This window comes from Tachypleus tridentatus, chromosome 7 (genome assembly GCF_004210375.1).
Source record: "Tachypleus tridentatus isolate NWPU-2018 chromosome 7, ASM421037v1, whole genome shotgun sequence".
Lineage (NCBI taxonomy): Eukaryota > Metazoa > Arthropoda > Merostomata > Xiphosura > Limulidae > Tachypleus > Tachypleus tridentatus.
Window position 1 is genome coordinate 87,459,130 of NC_134831.1, and position 20,740 is coordinate 87,479,869.

The 20,740-nt window shown below is 32.5% G+C and overlaps 1 protein-coding gene and 3 long non-coding RNA genes across 5 annotated transcripts in view; 2 read left to right on the plus strand and 2 right to left on the minus strand.

The window, feature by feature from the left end:
* The window catches only part of LOC143256124 (exocyst complex component 6-like), a 415,504-nt gene that overhangs the window by 292,224 nt on the left and 102,540 nt on the right, over positions 1–20,740 (plus strand). The window lies entirely within an intron of this gene.
* Positions 1–20,740, plus strand: part of LOC143256126 (uncharacterized) — a 265,056-nt gene that overhangs the window by 69,390 nt on the left and 174,926 nt on the right. The window lies entirely within an intron of this gene.
* On the minus strand, positions 1,598–3,980 carry LOC143258055 (uncharacterized). The gene is made up of 3 exons (XR_013032119.1): positions 3,913–3,980; positions 3,666–3,719; positions 1,598–1,827 (listed from the first exon to the last, which is right to left on the minus strand). It is a non-coding gene; the product is annotated as an uncharacterized LOC143258055 (long non-coding RNA).
* On the minus strand, positions 11,847–18,801 carry LOC143256101 (uncharacterized). The gene is made up of 4 exons (XR_013031035.1): positions 18,695–18,801; positions 15,142–15,227; positions 13,338–13,521; positions 11,847–12,021 (listed from the first exon to the last, which is right to left on the minus strand). It is a non-coding gene; the product is annotated as an uncharacterized LOC143256101 (long non-coding RNA).

Consider the following 20,740-nt stretch of genomic DNA (forward strand, 5'->3'; position numbering starts at 1 on the left):
AAGAAAATAAGCAAATATAAATGTCCCGGCATGGCCAGGTGGTTAAGGCGCTCGGCTCGTAATTAGAAGGTCGTGGGTTCGAATCCTCGTCACACCGAACATGCTCGCCCTTTCAGCCGTGGGAGCATTATAATGTGACGGTCAATCCCACTATTCGTTGGCAAAAGAATAGCTCAAGAGTTGGCGGTGGGTGGTGATGACTAGCTGCCCTCCCTCTAGTCTTACACAACTAAATTAGCAGTTGTAGTATATGAAGGATGGAAGTCCTCACATTATACATTATACGTATATATGTCTCTCTACTACTAAATGGAATGAGTACAACCCAACTTTACGAGGTAATGACTCATAAACAGAGTCATGCAGTACAAATCTATAGAATAAACATTTATTAAAGGTTTGGAGACGGCTTGAATGGTAATGAAGAATATAATGGTATTATATATAATGAATATAATAGTATGTAATGGTATTATATACTAGCGCAAGTGCTAGTCCCTTGGACGGAATTTACGTAACTTTATAATTAATGAAAAGTTATCTAACGACATGAATAATTGTCTCCCTTATATGTGACCAGATCAATGAAAACCATGAGATAAAATACTGATAAAACGCCTTCCTTTCCCCGTAGCGGGCTTAGAACCATAATTTGGAACAGCTTCTATCCAAGTGGAACCGTTTTAAAATGGTCATATTAGAAGCATCTTTCATATATCTTCCCAAATGTTAATACAGTAGAAAATATGTATTTTTTACAGTTTTGTTGTTCATACATTTCACTTTATACTTTGAGTACACAGATTAACAAGAATATCAGGTTATACTTTTGTTGCTAAGCGACATGGCATAAAGTTGTTGTTGTATACCTATACCAAGTTAAGATTCATCCGTAACTGTGTCAATAACTGTGAAAACACATGACTCATAAACAGAGTCAATAGAGTACAACAATTTCCAAAATGTTTTGAGATGGCTGCAATGATAAAGAAGAAACCTGTATTATATGTATTTATCTACACACAACGTCTCTAGAAGCTGTTATCAAGTATCCATTTAAACCGACTGCAATTTCCTTCTAAAAATCGATACCATTAAATTTAAACGTTTCTTATAAGGTGGAAGATTAGAGTGTAAAGTTAATACATTATATTTATAACGGTGTCTAAACTTCACGCAGAACACCAGCATAAAATGTATAGAAAGTAAGTAAATATATGTGACTGAAGGTATATTACATTCTTGTTATGTTCGTCTATTTGTGCTCTACCCACCACGACTATCGATAGCCGGTTTCTAGCGTTGTAAGTCCCAGACACTCGGTATGAAATAGTGAAATGTGATGACATTTCCCGTTATCACAATACTTACTTCAGGAAGATGAAAATTCTGAACGTTTTTGGCCCTCTTCTCTTTTATACTTTTACATTTTCTCTTCTCGTTTGTATTAACAGACTGATCTTCATCTCTTTGTGGTACAAGTGAATATTTAATTTTTTTTCTATCATCTTTATTTGTATGGTCTTCGGTGTTAGCTGATTTTACTCTTTTACATCTACAACAATTGCACTTCCAAATAATGACACTACAAAAGAAAAGCGCTAATAAATAACATGGATGATTTAATTTGACTCTTATTTGTACATCAGTGTTATGTCAATTAAAAATGGAATATAATTATAATCTAGAAATAATAATATTTAACAACGACAGCCACAGGGACGTTCTCTCCCAGTGGAACGTTAGTAAGTATATGAACATATAACACTAAAATAGGCGGGTTCAGTTCCCCACGGTGGACATGGCAAGTTGACCCCTGCTGCATCTCTTTAAAATAAAGATAACAAATGTAAACAGGAATAAAATGTTATAGCTCAAGAGGGATAATTGAATAATTATTATACTCGCTGATAAATTTCAATTTTAAGACCATATTGAAATAAACTGAAAATCATTAATTAATTAAAGAACTTTTTTGAATGAAAATGCCTTTTATATTTATCTCAAGTACTCGAATTGTAATAATTTAGGTTACCCATATTTTACACGTTTCAATTTCAAGTATTTCTACTGACACGCACATTACCTTATTGTATTTACATATAAAAAAACAGTTTGAACAATAACATACTTACAAGGAATGTTTTCATCAGAAGAACTTGTAATATTGTAAAAAAGTGATCCACAATTTAAGCTTTAAGTGAATCTCCACACTTAAAATACACTTTATTGTAAACTAATGATGCTAATTTCCCCTTATATATTTCTTATTAATGCAAGCGTTTGTAACCTTTTGAATATTTATCATTCTAATTAAAATAAAGTAACTAATATATTTTTTATTTCTCAGCCCCTTTAAATTCATTATTAAGTATATACACACATGGTTCAACTATTAATAACTTAGAAATTATATTAAGATCTATTCAACAAAACATAAAAAATACTGTTTTGTTCTTACCTTAGAAAAATTAACAAAAGTGGTATTCCTACTGCAGCAGTTACCAATGGAATCGTATGTTCTGACATGGATGGTGCTGAAATGGAAAAATACAAGTTAAAAAGAAAGTTAGTTAGTCAAGTGCAATTTGTTTTTGTTATATGATAGTATTGGAGAAGGCTACGTTTCATTTGGTATACTTACAGTGAAAATAACAAGATAATCACAGCGTTCTGAGTTATTTATTTATTCTATTTTCAAATAGAATATTTATTCTATTTATTTATTGAAACACGTATAAGTTTAATGCACATGGATAAAACAGTACAGGTAAAGAAGTGTAAAGTATCACTTTAGATTTACTTTTTCCCTTGATAATCCAAGTAAAGATATTTACTTATCATATCTTATGACAATCAAATACACTGACTGTGTTTTTATATCAAATCAGGATGATCATTTGATGCGTCACGTGACTGACCACCATTACAGCAGTTATATATATTTGTAACAAGACAAAAGGCAAAAGTAACAAGTTCTCAGACTTCCAAGGATGTATGATCGTCGACACTGACTTACTAGCAATTTGTAAACTGAATACTGTTTATATGTTTCACTATTCAAAGAAATCTGTAATTAGTGTCTAAATGAACTACAAACGAAAGAGAATATATTGGAAAACTATTGGTAACAATTCAAAGGGAAAGTACATGGACGGTCTTTTTATTGTAAACTAATGTAAAACTCTGTTCGAGTCAACCAGTTTTTTATAAAATAGTCAAGGTTTAAATAATACAACAATACTAGGAGGAGGAAAATACTTATGGCATACAATTACTGGTCCAAAAACTTACTTCAGACAACAGAAAAGCTCAAACTGTGAACAATGAATTAGTGGGAATGATAGACGTGGTTTGGTGAATCGTGTTTTACCTGAGTTGCTATGAGTGGTGAAATGGTAAGATATTTATTATTTAGAATAGAAAATAATGTCCATAATGTACTGGAATATTATAAGAGATCGGGTCTTTACACATTACTACATTTTTTACCTTCATGAATAAGGGATTGAAGAAATTTAATGGGAAGAAAGAACAACACTCGTCAACACAAACATCGTCACAGTAATATTTTTCCATCACGACATTTTGTCAACAACCTTTCCACACATATTATTTCACGTTAAAGGTACGTTTTACGTAATCTTATATGTAGCATAACTTACTTTTCCTTGGAGAAGGAACGTATGTTTCTTCCTCCGTTCCTGGTTGACTTGGATCTAAGAAAAAAGATTGAAATGTTTACAATGTTAACTTTGACAATTAAAAATAAAATAATAGATGGAGTATATGATAACTAATTTATTGCTTAGTTTGTTCGAAACAGTTTTTCCTTTTTTCGATTTATTTAAAAATTAGAATTCACAAATACTGATCACATATATAAACGCTTTGAAGGAAAGCACAACTTACAACACAGGTTATGTCTCAGTGTGAGTCCTTCAGGACATTGGTAGTTTTCACTTGGTTGTACGCATGCTAAAATAAAGTATAAGATGGTTCGTAGTTCAAGTATTGTTGACATAAGAAATAATATTTTGCACTATTTATTTGTAATTTAGCACAACACTACATCATGGGGTATCTATGTTCTGCCCATCACGGATATCGAAACCCGGTTTCTAGCATTGGAAGCACGCAGACAGTTTGCTGGGCCACTAGAGGAATTTTTGACCTGATATGACACTTTAGGCTCATAACAAATTATTCACTACTTTTCTTCGTGAAAGCTCATACATTGGAAATCGTGTAAGGTATAAACAAAATATAACAAATATAGCTTATCTTGTTCTTTATCTATTGTATCGTAGGTCACAGGAGGTTTCAACTTAATGTATTTTCATAATTAATAATAAATAAGGATTTACAATGCTAAAGTAAAGGGTTCGATTTCCCCTCGGTTGGTACAGCGGATATCCCTTTGTAGCTTTGCTATATGAAAAACGCAAATTTTTGTAATTAAAGGCCCGGAATGGCCAGATGTGTTAAGGCATTCGACGTGTAATCTGAGGGTCGCAGGTTCGAATCCCCATCACACCAAACATGTTCGCCCTTTCAGCCGTGGGGGCATTATAACGTGACGGTCAATCCCACTATTCGTTGGTAAAAGAGTAGCCCAAGAGTTGGCGGTGGGTGGTGATGACTAGCTGCCTTCCCTCTAGTCTTACACCCAGATCAAAATTAAAGATATGCTCAGTAACAGAGATAGTTAATCAAATAAGCTCTTCAAACTTTCTTATTTCAAATGATAAGAATGTATCGTTTCATCGCTTGGATGTGAAAAGTGGCTAAACAATGTCTCTGAATACCAGAACTTACTGTGTGTTTGTGACAAAAGAAACATTTTTCTGCTATAACACTGTAGCATTTAGTAATTTCAATATTTTCACAGACGATTAAAGAAATCATTCAACAATTTTGATTTTTTAAAATTATTTGTTCTATGACTTGTAAAGAAAACAACAAAACCTTTCTAATTTCTGACATAAGGTTATCTCGTTTTCTGACTTCACGGAATGTCTAATTTCATTAATTGTGTAACGCTATTAATTAAATTTATTCATATCTATGTATGTATTTAGTTATTGTATATAATAATAATAAATCAAAAATTATTTCGTAATGATAAATTTATATCTGCAGACAAGTTTGATTTTCAACATTTTAACACCTCAGGCTTAACGCGGTAACAATGGCGGTGAGCTGTATGTTGGTAGCTGGAAAGGTGATTTCATGGATTTTGGAAAATTAATGTACAATCATTAAATATATGTCGAACTTATAACACTTTACATAAATTGTAGTAAAAATGGATGGAATCCGATCCATAATTTAAAGTTTTTTTTACTTCTAAACACTACCAAAATCGATTCTTATAAGCATTTACCTTCCAAGAAATGAGTGATGAAAATTGGTTTTGTGCTTTTATCTCCCAGTTTTTGAGTATTCAATAACACACTTATACACACCGGTATCAGAAAATCAAATTTATAAATCATCAAATCTCCCGTGGCTTTGTTTACCGAATTTTATTATCGTCTGTTGCTATTCCACCGTAGGGGCCAAACCAATGATACTGGAAAACATCAAAAGTATATCTATTGATTCCAATGCTATCGGGGACACACGGAATCACCTGTGGGGCGCCAAGTACAATATTTTCATGTTTAAGTTTGATGTGTGCAGGCATTGCATTTACTACAGCATAGAATGCCATAAAAATCAATGTTTTGAAAAAGAACTTCACCATCTCTATATCTTAAAATCTGCTTGCAGTAGTAGCTTTAACTTTTTACAAAATGTCTCCTAATTATCTGTGTTGCTAAGATACTGTTTCATTGTTAATATTATAAATATTGTAAGCACGTAAGAACAAACAATATGATATAAAAGTTACGGAGTTCCGGATTAAACACTAAAAGCTGATAAAAGTTATGGAGTTACGGATTAAACGGTAAAAGCTGACAAAGTACAGAAACTAAAAGGTGTGAAATTTATGATGAGGCTACAGAAACCAAAATTCCATCTTTACACAGTTTTGATTTGAATTTAAAATATATAAATTCAAAAATGTGTGAAAAAAACGTCTAGTGGTTACGTTATTTTTATCACAAAATAAGATATTGTTGTTTCGCATCATGCTTAGAGGCAACAAAGAAACACCACAACAATATATCATAAAAGTTACGGAGTTCCGGATTAAACACTAAGAGCTGATAAAAGTTACGGAGTTACGGATTAAACGCTAAAAGCTGACAAATTACAGAAACTAAAAGGTGTGAAATTTATGATGAGGCAACAGAAACAACAGTTCCATTTTTAAAGAGCTTTGATTTGAATTTAAAATATACAAATTGATACGTGTGAAAAAAACATCTAATGTTTACGTTATTTTATTACAAAATAAGACATTGTTGTTTCACAATAATACTTGCTAAATAATCACAATTATTGTTGTGAAAATAGTTCAAACAACTCGCCTGGCAGGTAAATTACATATACGGAATTTAAAAAGTTTCTATTCTTCCCTTAAGTTTCCCAAATTTGAGTTAAAATATTAAAAAATAAAAGCATCATAAACAAACTGTTTACATACTGGTTGGAACAGAATTACTTACATCAGAGAGTTATAGAATAATTCAGTTTGTTTGTAACATATACAAAACAAATATGTCTGTAGTAATATTACACTGTACTATAATTTGTATAAACAGACTTTTCATCCTCTACTTACATCAGACAGTTTTAGCTGGTTTTTACTTAATATTAAACCCATTTACGTGCTGCGTATCTGAAAGCCAGAGTTCAGTTTATTTTGAAATAAATCTCACACATCTCATGCTTGTAAGAAATGTTTGGTAGGATAGTCTACAAATGGGAAAAGAACTTTTGAAGAATCTTAAAAAATGGGAATTATGTTTGACATGTTTCTCTAATAATTGGACACTCAAAGAAGTTAGTTGTGCTTAACTTTTATGAAACATTTAAAATTGTGCCTTTTACTTGTTATATAGGTATGCTACTGGTTGAATTGTAATTGACTAATTAGATAAAATAATTATTAGTTATGTTGTACTGTACATTTTAGGCTCATAATGAATGACACATCATCAGGTTATTATGGGGTATAATTGTCAACAGTTTTTGTACTTTACATTAAATAAACCTCACTATCTGGTAGATGGTGTAGTTAAATACTTTTCCTTTGCAAAGAGGTTTTCATGGAATAGTGCATTACAGTTAATAATAAGATAATGTAATTTACTTTGTTTGTGTGAATAATACATACTTCATGAAAAATATGTTAAGATCCATTTTTTTTTTCATAATTACAGTCATTAAGTGTTGCTTTTTTTATATATCATTCATGCTTTTTCATTTATAAATTTGACTGCTTATGGGAGAGATGTAATTAAACATTAAGGGGTTCTTTTTTTTTTCTTTCTAACACTATACTGTTTCTGCTTCTGTTTGTTACATGAAATACCGATTTTGTGGTCCCAAACTTGTAGATGTTTACAGCACTAGAACTACTAGTAAACATTTGTTAATGAAGAAGAATTTTTGTAACATTACTCCTGTTACTGATTGTAAACAGAAGACTTAGTACTAGTGATTTACATATTAATTTGTGTTAGTACAAGTATAGTACTTTTTCATGTTGTTGTTTTTTTAATTCATGGAATACCTATTGTGAATCATATAAGATACTCAAGAGATTCAGACAAATGAAAAAGGTACAGACCAATATAAAATTCTAACAAAAGATAGCCATGTTTAGATAGTGAGTAAAAAACTTTCATGTTTTGTTATTTGTTGTGAAAAAAAGTCAGAGTGGCCTTTTAACTAATATAAAACAATTAGTTGTTTCTTTTCCCAGCCTTTTGTATTACTTTGTTTTGACCATAGGCATTTTTTTTTTTCAGAATAATATGTTATTATGGACATGAATAATTAGTGTAAATATGTGTATATTGCTTTGATATTTTCAACTATGAAGTGCTTCTTTATGTTTAGTTTTACATTTCTGGAAACAGCTAAAACCATTTAACTGAATTGGGATTTTAACACTCGTTAAAAGGTTATAAAATTTGATAATATGGTCATGCTTTTGCTTTTGTGTAAATAATAAAAATTTATCTAGGAACTAACTTTAAAACATAATATTTACAAGTAGATTTCAAATAAAACAAGTCAGAACTTTTTTTTTTTTGTGTGTGTGTGTGTGTTTGGAAAATATTTTATTAATCATTATAAACTTATAACTGCTGCAAAGAAACTGTATAACATAGTTATTTTTCTGGTTGTGTTAGATGATGATATTTTTCACTTTGAAGAAATCAAGTATTGTGGAATGTTTTTTTGTTTAGTAACTAAGAAAGATATTTATCTGCATAGTACGTTGTACATTTTTTTTGTTTGTGGGGTACATTTGTTTTCCACAAAATAGTTTATCGTAACTATCTGTCCAAACCTTTGTCACTGAGTTTTTGGAGATAGTTTTCAAGTGCCTTTTGTGTACAAACCAAACAATTTCCATAAAATCAGTTTATAAATGTTTGGTAAATTGATCCAATTTAATAATACCATTTTTTTGCTTGAGTTGAAAATTGAGCTATATTTATATGTTTATGTACACAGTATATTTATTATCTGTTTTGGTTTCTGAAAATATTGAATGGATGAATGGATAGAATACATTAAAAGTTAATTGTATACTTATAGTTGTTTTGTTAGCTGGTGTTTATTTTTAATGTTTTAAAGAGTAATTTGTATGTATTAACCAGTACTATATTATATGAAACTATATTGTTTTATCCAATAACAAACAAGCATACTTCAATGACATATTGGTTGTTGTTTTTTTTTACGTTAAGAAATAATAATACAGTTGTTAACAGAATGACTAGTACACAGTTTCCAAAAAATGTTTTGTAGATTGTTTTTATTATAGGCTGTGTGTGACTTACAGATATTGCTGTATAGTCACAGTTCTTTGTAGTAACATTTACTCTGCAACTCTAGATACGTATACTTCTCCCTCAAGTACTTTTGTCAGACATCATTTCATTTGTAGGTCATAAAAATGTGATGATTATAATCTACAGCCTTTGTTACTGTTTGTTTTTAACAACTAAAATAAGAAGACAATTTTTATGACACACTATCAAGATGTTCCTCTCATTTAATACTTCTGCTTATAATGACGTAAAATTATTTTTATGGAAGTAAACATTACAACTTTATTCAACATACATTATTATTGTGGCATTATATTTCTGATTTTATTTCATAACATTCAGTTTGAGATGTTTTAAGGATAGTTTGGTACAGCTGTAGCAATGTATTAATGTCTGATAAATTTTTTAGTGTTCGTCTTTCTTTTGTTCGTGAATTCATATGTCCTAATGTGTTATTAAATACACTTATTGTGAAGGAAAAAGAAAATTTATTGAATTTTTAACATGATACAGGATATTTGAATATTTTGAGTTATTTGCTTGAATCATTTCATAATATTCATTATGAAGAATGAAGATTTAACAATCTGGATTAAACAGAAGTTTATTTATACATTGCTGTTTATCTTTAGTTAAGAAATTTTTACATTTTTATGTTAGAGATTCTATCTTTTGATTTTCCATCCTGTGTTATAATCCTTGTACAAATTTTACAATCCTAGTCATTCCCTTATTTATAAAGTATCTGTATTGATATAAACTTGATGATAAATCCATTAACTTCTTTATAAAGTATCTGTGTTGATATGAACTTGATTATAAATCCATTAACTTCTTTATAAAGTACTTGTGTTGGTAAAATCTTGATAAATCCATTAACTTCTTTATAAAGTATCTATGTTGATATAAACTTGATTATAAATCCATTAACTTCTTTATAAAGTACCTGTGTTGGTAAAATCTTGATAAATCCATTAACTTGTTTATAAAGTACTTGTGTTGATATAAACTTGATGATAAATCCATTAACTTCTTTATAAAGTACTTGTGTTGGTAAAATCTTGATAAATCTCTTAACTTTATCTACTATCCTGAAGTCTATAGGTAAAATGTCCATCTGAACAGTCACTAGAAGAAGCTGATGGGTATGGTTAGCAAACTTCAGTTTGGAAGGAGCTAAAAGAAGCCAATAATCCATATAATGGCTCAATCACAACTCCAAAGCATGAAGACAGTGAATAAAAGCTCTGACCTCCTGACAAAAAACATAAGGGGCAGAAGCAAGCTTGAAGAGAAGGGAACAAAACACCATGTGATGGACGAACTGAAGATACTGATGAGACCATGGGGATATAGGGATGTGGAGATAAACACTAGTGACATCAATACCTGTCATTCATAAGCCCAGAGAAAATGCCCACTGTCAGGTAAGAAACAGTAAAATTGGACAGTTGAACAAAGTAACTGAGGAAAGACGAATTGATGATAGGCTTCCAGTCCTGGTTTTCTTAAGAACAACAAAGAGTCTTGAATAAAACTAGGTGAAAGATATATAACAGATTCAATGTCCTGCTGAGATAATAGTTTCTGAACCACCTCCAACAGACACTGGTTGGTCATGAGATTCCAATATGGAGTAAAGAAAATGGGTATAGGAAACACTGGAGGAAGGAAAAAAATGGGATTATGAATCCTTCCAATAAAACTTGAAGACCTTAATGTTCCATGTTGAAAGGATGCCAGTAATGAAGAAAATTGGTAAGCCAAGCTCTCACCAGATTAGAATCCACCAGGTGATGTGATGTGCATTGTCAATGAATACGATGAGATGAGGACCTCAAAAAGAAGAAACAAGTAAGAGTTGGGAAAAAGTGGGAGGAGAAATGGTAATAGGTGCTGTACTGGGCTCTGACTGAGATATAACAGATTGTTGTTGTACTGCTGCAGTTCATGATTCAAAAAGACTCAGAGATTGTGTCCAGTATGTATTACCACAGAAGTGGGCCATATGTAAACACCTAAGATAAGATGATGGTAAACATGTATGAGTTAACGTTGCATCACAGTCTAGACGGTCCCAACAACAGAGAAACTACGTATGCAGAGCCAGAGCCAAAGACATGAAATAAGCCAACATAGAATAAAGAAGGGACAGAATATCCCCCAAAATCCCTCAGGGTTTTGATGAAAAGCTTAAGAGAGGATATGGGTGGTAAAGAGATAATGTAAAAAAGTTGTGAAGGTAGAACAAAGGCAGGAAAGTTGGGCATGTGTAAATTAATAAAACAATCTGTACTGAATTGTGAAACATACTGAAACAAATGCATACTAATGTAATGAACAAATTTTATTACATACAAAGTACAAACAATTAACAAATATATCAGAATATATACTATAAATTAGGTGTATATCATCTCTGTAATTCATTAACTAAATAATATTACAAATGGAAGCATAATTAAAAACTGGCTGATAGTATAGTAAGCAATACTGTTAAGATTAAAAAGAATCAATTTTGATGTACTGTACCACTTGAAAAAGCAGCAAGAAAACTAGGTTTAAAACAAGTTGTTCCTATGACAACACAGTTGAATAAGAATATGGACATCTAATTCATAAAAAAAATATGGCAGTAATGCAACATGTTTTCCTGTGTGTTGTGTATGTTTTTCAAGTATAACAAGATCATATGGGCTTTTTATAGAAATATTTCTTGCACAATATTTTAACATTGTCTGCTCAACACATGCATACTTTACATAATAATTTCTGTTGTTTAAATGGTTTTATGCTGTATTTATGTGTGTGTGTATATGTTTATATTCTCTATGAATTCTACACACTATATGTTAGTGTAGTACTGTCTTATTAGTAAAGAAAACAAACATTAATGGACTAAAAAGTATACAATAACAAACAGATGTTCTGATACATGAACATAGCAATAAGGGTGTTTACCTCTTCTGGTTTAAACCACTGAGATAACAAAAACAATAAATGTTCCGCTACAAGCAGTAGAGGAAAAAAAAGTCCTCCAACTGCACCAATTTGTCGATATCTGTGGAAGAGGGAAGAAATAATAGTTTTTATACCAATGTAAATTTAACGTCAGATAACAATAAAATAGAAACACTATTTTTTCGATTGTATAAAACCTTATAGGCTAATGCTAGTAAAAATTGGTCCTTAACTTGTGGAAATATACATTACTTGGTGTGTTTTGATACAAAATAGTTGAAATCAACTTAATTATAAAAACAACAACATTTAACCTACAGAGTAAACTAATAAATACATTTCATACCATTCTAACCAACAACATCTTTTTCAGTATCATAATAATTTTGGAAACTATCCAAATAACAAGACACGGGATTCTTATTCCCCTTTATTATTATACTGGAACATGAGTTGCTTGTAACTGTTTACTATCCAACTGGTACATTAGTTGCTTGTAACTGTTTACTATCCAACTGGTACATTAGTTGCTTGTAACTGTTTACTATCCAACTGGTACATTAGTTGCTTGTAACTGTTTACTATCCAACTGGTACATGAGTTGCTTGTAACTGTTTACTATTGAACTGGAACATGAGCTGTTTGTGTAACTGTTTACTATTGAACTGGAACATGAGCTGTTTGTGTAACTGTTTACTATTCAACTGGAACATGAGCTGTTTGTGTAACTGTTTACTATTCAACTGGAACATGAGCTGTTTGTGTAACTGTTTCCTATTCAACTGGAACACGAGCTGTTTGTGTAACTGTTTAATATTCAACTGGTACATGAGCTGCTTGTGTAACTGTTCACTATTTAACTGGTACATGAGCTGCTCGTTATTATTTACTATTCAACTGGTACATGAACTGTTTGTAACTCTCTATTTATTCAATCATAAGATGAGAAAATATGAATAGAATGTGCTCTGATGAATCATTTATTTCACACCTCTTCAACAATAATGACTGACTGGTGACAAAACAGAAGGTGTTAGAACTTTACTTTTAAAGGAACCAATACCTAAAATTGTGCACAGTCGAATACAGTATGAAACTTACAATTTATTTACTTCTGGTAAATAAATAACTATAATACAAAAGTTATTTATTGTAATAACCAGTACTGTAGTGATGTTCAGTATGATAAATATGGGAAGGTATTTTTATTCCAATAGTATCACATTGCTTTGTACAAATAACAATAGTGTAAGCACAGAGGAAGGTGATTGTATAATGCTAAAGGTACTGAAAAATGTTCAGTATAATTCATAAAAAGTATTTGACATGTTTATTTATTATATTTTCAAGCTGGACAAATCTTAGCTGCACTCTCTAGAAATATGAAGAACAGTTTCTATTAGAAGGAGCACATACCAGTTAAGTTTAGTACCAAGACTGTGCACAGGGTCTTGTATGATTTTGTTGTACACTACTTCAGTACGAGATGCAATATCCTTCCACAGGTATGCTTCTTTACTTTTCTGATGAGCGACCCATGGAAGTACAACTTTTCCAACTTTTCGATCATGTATAGTTTGGTTAAGACCTGCCACGTTACCTAATTTACAGAAAACAAATTTTAAAGTTAAGATACTCAACTAGGCTACAACAATCTCTAGTTCAGATGTAACTTTAGGCTTAGTTATACAAAACAACACTGATGTGAAATATACAATGTTTCATTTTAATAATATAATACTGATTTCCTTTTAAAGCTTCCTCTATCCTCTCAAACTTTATTTGGAGTATTATGTTACAGTATGAAAGGGAAAAACGTTTTTGTTGAAAAAATGAATTTTTGTGTTGCTGTTAGGCCTTTGTGTTAAGCCTTGTTTGCACTAGTTCATATTAGCTTAAGTGACTGCTTGAATTGGTAAAGAAAACTGCTAAAAATATTTAGAAAACAGTGAATACAAACAGGATTTAAAATTATTACATGTATCAAATGAAACCTTTAGGTTTAAAAATCTTCAAAAAATTGGTTTCTTTAAAACTTGAGTTATTTTTATTGTATTCCAGTGATAGAAAACTGTGAAGCTGTGTATATTAATTTTGAAATTAAGGACAACAATATAGTTTTGTAAAATAGTATAGGAAAATTTTAAGACAGTGTAAGAGGACAAAAAAGAGAAAATAAAATGTATCACAACAAATATTTTCCACATTTCAAAGCTGTAAGTTCATATAAATATCACATACACAAAACATTTTCTTCGCAGATGCTACCTGTGGAAAGAAATTCTGCAGCTTCAAACCACTTCATCCAATGGCTTTCTTTTTTAAACAATTCAATGTAGCAAACCACACAATGGTTGCACAGGTTTGATGTACCTGGGTATTACATAGTTAAATATAACTTTGAGGTAATCTAGCAATCTGTATTTCAGTTTGGCCTAATAAGGTGTGTAGAACCAAAGGTTTTTACAATGCAAGTTCACTAATGTTGGCCACTCTCATTTTTGATTTTCAAAAATATATATAGATACAGATGTACTAGTCAAGTGTTTTCCAATATGTATAGATACAGATGTACTCATCAAGTATTTTCCAATATGTATAGATACAGATGTACTAGTCAAGTATTTTCCAATATGTATAGATACAGATGTACTAGTCAAGTATTTTCCAAACTTTTGTCATCACTCTTTATGTACTAAACATGATTTCATGTGCCACCTTTTTTTAGATTTGGGAAAGTTATTTGATTAGACATAATACACATATACATATTTAAACATATGTATTGTTGTAACTAATTATTATTTTCATTAATAAAAAAAATATATAAACACTTAACTATGCATTATTGTACCTCTTCACAGATCATTTATGCCTCCCTGAGATGAGGGTGGAGTGCCCCACGCTACGGGAAATATTGTACTAGCTGATATGGATGCTATGAAAATGAAACAGACAGTATAGTTTGTTCACCACATGTTTAGTTTTTATAACTCTTTAGTCCTGCAGGGCAAAACAAGTAATGGATTTCATGGAAAGTTAGTTTATCTTGCATCCTTTATTTACAGAAATGTTAAGGTGTTTTTGAGCACCTATTCTAAACCACCAAACACTTATGTTAATCTTTGATACTTACTCAGTTTTTTAGAGGTTTACGATCATTTTGTATTATCTGATTTACTTCTGAATACAAAAGCTAATTATGAGTGAGAAAACACACCAGCTACACTAGGTTCTGTCAACCACACCAGGTCTGGTGGTAAAACCTCAGGTTCTCCCCCCACTTTAGTACTTACAACCTGCAAACTAGACACAAAACTAAATAATAATCAGTGATGTCGAGAAACCCACTTGTTGAGAAATTTATATGCAAAAACGGCTCGTTTGGGTTGAGAAAATATTTTACATAGAAGAGCGAACAACGTTCACATATATCGTTTCTTTTGCATATAAAAACTTTGTTTGGTTTCAGTTTTAAGTGTAAAAAGGTTTTTGTTATAGTTTTACGTGTAAAAAGGTGTTTGGTTTTAGTTTTAAGTGTAAAACGTTGTTTGGTTTTTGTTGGAATTTCGCACAAAGCTACTCGAGGGCTATCTGTGCTAGCCGTCCCTAATTGAGCAGTGTAAGACTAGAGGGAAGGCAGCTAGTCATCACCACCCACCACCAACTCTTGGGCTACACTTTTACCAACGAATAGTTGGATTGACCGTCACATTATACACCCCGACGGCTGGGAGGGCGAGCATGTTTAGCGCGACGCCGGCGCGAACCCGCGACCCTCGGATTACGAGTCGCACGCCTTATGCGCTCGGCCATGCCAGGGCGTGTTTGGTTTTAGTTTTAACGGTAAACAATTTTGGTGAGCAGACACAGATCGTCCGTTTTGAAGTTTTCTGATAAAAAACCAACGAAAACAACGTGGAGTGAAATTCTCGATAATTGCAGCAACTAAATTAAAATATACATCACGCAATTTATCATTCTTAAAAGTATAGTTGTTAGTACCAAAGTTTATTTATTTCAATTTCTTTTTAGTTTGATTATTTTTGAAATTCTCAAATTTCTAATAACGCTTGTTAGTAATTGTTTACATTTTGTTCTGTTTAGTACTGCAGACATATACTTTCTGCAGAGTTTTCCCCGAAGTAAAGTTGTAAATATTTTGATATGCATAAGATAAACATTACCTTCCCTTTTCACTTATTAGAAATCAATTTATAGAGTCAATCAGTTTGCTCAAAATTTGGATATTTCAATAAAAAGTGTTGTTCGAAAACGTATTTGAATTGATATCCACTAAATTTATATAGCCCAGTTATCGGTAGTTTCATTGTATTAATTTCCAGGAGGTAATTTCTATATAATGATAACTAACATCAACCTATTCTGATTCTTGTTATTTTTAGAAAGAAACAAAGCCGAATGTTTTTACCACTAGGAAGGACATTCAAAATAGTAATGCCTCAAGTAAAATAACAAACATTATCACAAGTCTTGAAGGATCACATTCACAATATTTTATACCAACACAGCCTCATTATTATCAGCCAATAATCTCATACATATCGGAAACTCTGTTAACTGCAGACGTCACAGCAAATTTACGAAATATAAATCAATGAGACCTCTTTACTTCAAAGAACTGCGGGCCCGGCATGGCCTAGCGCGTAAGGCGTGCGACTCGTAATCCGAGGGTCGCGGGTTCGTGCCCGCGTCGCGCTGAACATGCTCGCCCTCCCAGCCGTGGGGGTGTATAATGTTACGGTCAATCCCACTATTCATTAGTAAAGAGTAGCCCAAGAGTTGGCGGTGGGTGGTGATCACTAGCTGCCTTCCCTCTAGTCTTACACTGCTAAATTAGGGACGGCTAGCACAGATAGCCCTCGAGTAGCTTTGTGCGAAATTTCCAAACAAACAAAATCAAAGAACTGCGAGATTTGTTTAACGAAAGGAAATCGTCAGAGTCAGAGGGTTCTGAGGATTAGAGTAGATAGACAAATTGAGAAACGTAAGCTCCTGAAACATATTTAGATCTACAAGAATTTTTTGACCAGTGTTTAACTGAATTAGAAAGCCAGATGAAAGACAACAGCAGAAGAACTTCGATGATCGGACGATTTTCTTCACTAATAAGAGACAGTGAAACTCGATTTATGTTTTTTTGTCCCGAATTTTCACAAACTTCACATCGATAAAAAAAATCTATGTAAATAGAAAATAAAAAGTAATAAAGTATTTAAAAATTGCCTGTTTTATCGCTTTAAAATCCGTGTTTGTTTCAAAGAAAATAATGATTTATTACAGAAGATTTATAAATTATAACTTCACTGTAGACACACAAGTTGGGGAAAGAATGATTTCAAATTAGCAATTAATATTTTTTGATAAACAAAACTGTTTAGTTTAAGAGTTATTATTCAATTTATTTGGTGAGTTAATATTTAATGATTAAAAAAAAATAGCAAGAGTGTTGAAAGTGATTATTTAAGTTTGGTTGTGTTACGTGGCAAACAAACAAACTTACCACGTTGATAGCCCTCGAGTAGCTTTGTGCTAGCCGTCCCTAATTTAGTTGTGTAAAGCGAGAGGGAAGGCAGCTAGCCATCACCACCCACCGCCAACTCTTGGGCTACTCTTTTACCAACGAATAGTGGGATTGACCGTTAAATTATAACGCCCACATAGCTGAAAGGTCGACCCTCGGATTACGAGTCGCACGCCTTACGCGCTTGGCCATGCCAGGCCTTCAAACATCGAACACCGCCCTCTACTTCCGACACTCAGTTACACAACCCCTTCCAAACATGTGGTCAGCTTCCGGTCAGTTACTTCTTTCTTTGTGAACCTGACGATGACCAAAGAAGGTCGAAACGTTGTTCGCTCTTGTGTATAAAATATTTTCTCAACCAGGCTATTAGCCCACATTTAGAATCTAAACTTGTTTTCAAGCATTGTAAGTCCGCAGACATACCACCGTGCTGCTGGGAAGACTGGTTTCCTCAATGAACAAGTCTAGTATGATAAACTATGCCACAAGAAGCAACCAAAACACTTGTGAATTTTTGTTCCAAACAAACTGATGTCAAAGAATCATTTTACATGTACTGGAGTGTATTGCATGATAACAGTGGAGTCATAAATTAGTTATAAAACACGAAGTACAAGTTCATGACAGGAATAATAAACTTTCTTCCACTTTCACCATTATACTTAACTAAATGTTTTCAAACGAAACTTACTGGCTTATATCAACTTACTTTAGTTGAAAAGAAAATCTCTATAAGGTCCGGCATGGTCAGGTGGGTTAAAGCGTTCGACTCGTAAACCACGGGTTCGAATTCCCGTCGCACCAAATATACTAACCCTTACAGCCGTGAGGGCGTTATAAAGTGACAGTCAATCCCGCTATTCGTTGGTAAAAGAGTAACCCAAGAGTTGGTGGTGGATGGTGATGACTAGCTGTCTTCCCTCTACTCTTACACTGCACAATTACTGACGGCTAGTGCAGATAGCCCTCGAATAGCTTTGGGCAAAATTTATAAACAAACAAAACTTCTACGTCCTTCAATTCACGTTTTGTTGAAACAAATAAGTAGAAGAAAATGAGAAAAAAAAATAAAAATACAAAATCCCATGTATGGTATTATACCCAGGCGTATTATATGCCACTAGGGGAGTTACTTAACATTAAGAAAATCATTTGTTTTAAACATTTATGCCAGGCCAGACCATGAGATTAATAAACCTGATAATAAACCTCACTCGTGTATCACCTGTTGTGGTGGACACAGAACACCAGATTTCCTACCCTTGTGATAACGTTTGTCCATAGTTCTTGTCTATTCGACAGTCTCTCTCGCACCTTCTAAGCCTGATATATATACACCGACCCCACAGAAGAGCTTCGTGATGTGTTTACTAGCGCCGCCTACCTCAGCTGAGGGAATTCGTTCCAAATCTGTATTCTCAACAACGCGATTGTTTAAAATAGTTTCTATTTAATAGTGCTTATGGACATTTTTGCATGTATATTGTTGCTGTATTTTGAAAATATGAGAGTCAAAATTCTTATTTAAAAACATGAAAAGCTACTGAGAACTAAATGTTATTCGCTCCATGGGGAATCGAATTTTGGAACGTAGCGTTGTAAGTCCGAACACTTACTGCCAATTCACCGCAGTTATCATAGAAAGAACATCTATGGTACTTAAATAAGGTACCTGTGCAGTTATGATTCTGACCAAAAAGATGGTTTAAGGTTTCTAATATCAAACAGTTTCTCTTTCTGACGGAACAATTTTAAACCGATTTCTCTGACATTTCAACTGCTTTTAATCGTTGTTCGATATTTAAAGACACGTATGAACAAACCTACAGAGGGTCAAACACATTATACTAAAACGAGTTTCACACCTCAGAGTTAAACTTTAGAAATTATATCACAAACAATTCTAGTTCAGTCCCTAAAGGGGCACTTGACATATTGTCCATTGTGATGATTCACTCCTAACTACAACTAGGATCCAAGACCTTTATTGTGAGATGCATATCAACAATACAATAAAAAATACTTTGGCGTGGAGGTCGCACCAACTAAATCGAGAAATCTATAACCCAGGAATTCATGTTAACACGTGAATATATTATAGTGGTATTATTATTGTTACTATTGTAGGACTTTCTTTGATCTACGTGTTTTCAGAACATCAGGAATATATATATATATTTGTGTTTACAGTTAATGTTATACATAGTCTATTTTAAATCACTTTGCACGAAATTTCGTTTTGGATAAAATAATGTCTGCTGTGTCTACTGTGGGGATTAAAACTCCGGATTTTAGCGTTGTAGTACAAAATCTTACCGCTATTCTACCAGCACAAATAGTGTGCTGCATGTTGTGCTTGTTAACAAAATACTCGAAGAAACATTTGTATAATTTATATTATTAAGAATTTTCCTTGTTCTCTTTACTTAAATTTAACGTTTAGGTTTTAAGAATGATTTTATGGTGAAGTTAGTTCATAGCGTTGACACTAGGGCATGTCTTTTATATATTACCCCAAATACAAAAGTTCCAATCTAGTCAAACTGTGCGCAGCCTGGTGGTTAGCGTGCTAGACTAAGAATTGAAGAGGATAATATCGTAGATATGATTTCCATAAACACGCTCTACACTTTCGGCTGCTTTATAAAAGCAACAATCTAGTACACCATTGGATTTAAAACCTGCTCTTCCCAGTTGCTTAACGCACGCGCGAATAAGGTGTCATTCGGGTCGAAAATTCGATTTCAGTTTGCAACCATTGAATTTTTTTCTTTTTATTACCACTTGACTGAACTAAACGATTTTTTTAAAGGAATGATATTCCAAATGCTCTTTTAATGTTACTCAAAGAAACATCAAACCTTCAATCAGCGAAAAATTTACAAATATACCGCGTGGTGCGTGGACTTAGAATCCAAGCAGAGGTGTAATTTTGGTGGCTATGAAATACTAAATACAAAATAACCAAAGAACTGTATTAAATTCACAAGTGTTAAATCAAAATCATGCACTACTTTCTTTTTTGCTACATAGTTATCAGTAGATAACACATAATTTATCTGCTTGTTTATTTATTGAAAATGTTTGTGCAACACTACATAAGGGTTCATATAGTCGTTCTCTATATTGGACTGAGAGACTAAAGGGAAATTAGCTAACCAACAGCACCCACTGCTAACTCCTGGGCCACTCTTGTCTGTCCGATAATCGAGATTTGACCGTCACTGTCTTTGAAATGTATCCTTACGCTATAGAAGTACTATTTTCTATA